This window comes from Sphaeramia orbicularis, chromosome 6, assembly GCF_902148855.1.
Source record: "Sphaeramia orbicularis chromosome 6, fSphaOr1.1, whole genome shotgun sequence".
NCBI classification, from domain to species: Eukaryota; Metazoa; Chordata; class Actinopteri; order Kurtiformes; family Apogonidae; genus Sphaeramia; species Sphaeramia orbicularis.
Genome location: NC_043962.1, coordinates 49579094 through 49581833, shown reverse-complemented (window position 1 = coordinate 49581833; position 2740 = coordinate 49579094). Strand labels below are relative to the sequence as shown.

General features: G+C 46.6%; 1 long non-coding RNA gene across 1 annotated transcript in view; it reads right to left on the bottom strand.

The window, feature by feature from the left end:
• Positions 1-567: 567 nt before the first annotated feature.
• The window catches only part of LOC115420588 (uncharacterized), a 3457-nt gene continuing 1284 nt past the window's right edge, over positions 568-2740 (bottom strand). The window contains exons 2-3 of the long non-coding RNA XR_003935561.1: positions 2374-2454; positions 568-628 (exon numbers count right to left, since the gene is read on the bottom strand). This is a non-coding gene — a long non-coding RNA (uncharacterized LOC115420588). The remainder of the gene's footprint in view (positions 629-2373; positions 2455-2740) is intronic.

Sequence of the window (2740 nt, the reverse complement as noted above, 5' to 3'; positions counted from 1 at the left end):
TTACAAGTTTTAGCTTCTCAGCATAGGATTTACAACCCTCTGCAAAATCTGATTTCTGACCAATGTAAATGAAATGTTTTAAAACTAAGTTAGCAGAATATTGACTCAAAAATTGCTCACAAAATATTGCTCATGTATTAAAGTAACCCTTTTGACAAATTGAGAGAATTTATTCCAGAAAAGGCTGAGTATGACAAATTTTCTAAAACTAAAAAAAAAAAAAAGAATATACCATTTGAAGCCTGGCACCTGGACTCATGTCATAAACGAGCAGATTTAGAAAGCAGTCAAAAGTCCTTGCATATTTATTTATAAAAGAGCCAAGGTCTATCCATCAATCACAATTACACTGAAGTCACTGTAAAGAGCGCCATGGTCATCTTGACAAAACATGTGAGATAGAGCCAGCAATTAACAACCCAATGGTGTTCAAATGTTGCATCAACAATGGTGGTGACTCCCTGCACACTGGCTGTTCAAAGTGTTTCATGTCTGGAAATATGCTTGTGTAGATCGCCAGAGAAATATGTGAAGGCAGGATGGAACCCCATGTACGGCAGGCATCACAGGCAAAGAAGCTGATGGACTTTGGAGATCCGAACCAAGCCATCGACCTAATTTGGCCACACTACACAAAGCAAAACAAGAGAGAAATGATTAGGAATTAGGTGACAAAGATCTCATTTTATCATTGCTGTTGTTAAAATACAGTGCACCTCATAGTGGGAGCATTAAAGACACTGGACTCCAGTTTTTCTATCACTACTACAGTCAAACACAAATGTATGCATACAAGACCTTATGACAGAAAAATGACTCAACAGTATGTTTTGATTGGATTAGATTAGATTAGATTAGATTAGATTAAATTTATTGATCCCCGTGGGGAAATTCGTCTTCACTGACTGAAAACATTACAAGAAAAAGACATTACATAACATACAAGAAAAAGATAACATGACATCCATCCATTCATTATCTTCCACTTATCCGGGGCCGGGTCGCGGGGGTAACAGTCTAAGCAGGGATGCCCAGACTTCCCTCTCCCCAGACACCTCTTCCAGCTCTTCCAGGGGGACCCCGAGGCGTTCCCAGGCCAGCCGAGAGACATAGTCTCTCCAACGTGTCCTGGGTCTTCCCCGAGGTCTCCTCCCGGTGGGACATGCCCGGAACACCTCCCCAGGGAGGCGTCCAGGAGGCATCCGAAACAGATGCCTGAGCCACCTCAGCTGGCCCCTCTCGACGTGGAGGAGTAGCGGCTCTACTCCGAGCTCCTCCCTGGTGACTGAGCTCCTCACCCTGTCCCTAAGGGTGCGCCCAGCCACCCGATGGAGGAAACTCATTTTGACCGCTTGTATCCGGGATCTTGTCCTTTCGGTCATGACCCAAAGCTCATGACCATAGGTGAGAGTAGGAACGTAGATTGACCAGTAAATCGAGAGCTTCGCCACTCGGCTCAGCTCCTTCTTTACCACAACCGACCGGTACAGCGACTGCATCACTGCAGACGCTGCACCGATCCATCTGTCAATCTCACGCTCCATCCTTCCCTCACTCGTGAACAAGACCCCGAGATACTTAAACTCCTCCACTTGGGGCAAAGACTCCCCACCGACCTGGAGAGGGCAAACCACCTTTTTCCGGTCGAGAACCATGGCCTCGGATTTGGAGGTGCTGATCCTCATCCCGCTCACTTCACACTCGGCTGCAAACCGCCCCAGTGCACGCTGAAGGTCCAGGTTCGATGAGGCCAACAGGACAACGTCATCTGCAAAAAGCAGAGATGAAATCCTGTGGTCCCCAAACCGGACCCCCTCCGGCCCTTGGCTGCGCCTAGAAATTCTGTCCATAAAAATTCTGAACAGAACTGGTGACAAAGGGCAGCCCTGCCGGAGTCCAACATGCACCTGGAACAGGTCTGACTTACTGCCGGCAATGTGAACCAGGCTCCTGCTTCAGTCTTACAAGGACCGGACCACCCTTAGCAAAGGGCCCCGGACCCCATACTCCAGAAGCCCCCCCCCCTGCAGGATACCACGGGGGACACGGTCGAACGCCTTCTCCAGATCCACAAAACACATGTGGACTGGTTGGGCGAACTCCCATGAACCCTCGAGCACCCGATGGAGAGTATAGAGCTGGTCCAGCGTTCCACGACCAGGACGAAAACCGCATTGTTCCTCCTGGATCCGAGGTTCGACTATCGGTCGGATCCTCCTCTCCAGTACCCTGGAATAGACTTTCCCCGGGAGGCTGAGGAGTGTGATCCCCCTATAGTTGATGACTCCATGATGATGATGATTTAGAACTGCAGAGAGAATTCCCTTTGAGTGACTTTCCCTCCACTCTAGTGGTCTAAGGAAACACATTTACTTTGAGGGCAGTTGTTGCTTTCCAGGGAGGCTTGACCCAGGATGCTCTTGGACATTATGTATCTGTGAGATGGATGAAGACCTAGGAAGTGGAGTGAAAACAGCATCAGAAAAAAGCATCAAAAAACACCAAAATATGCCTACATGCTGTGTTATACACAAAACAGTGATCACTTCATTGCTTCATTTAATTCATTTGCAGTATTATTTTATCATTTCTTACTTTTTGGTACAATTTATGCTTGTATCCTCACCAAATCCTTACTTCAGTTTATAGTTCATGTTCATAATTTGTGTATTCCTGTTTAAAACACAGCTATTTTTATGTTTTATTTTGCACATAAAGTCAGTGCTACAAACCTTAGTCA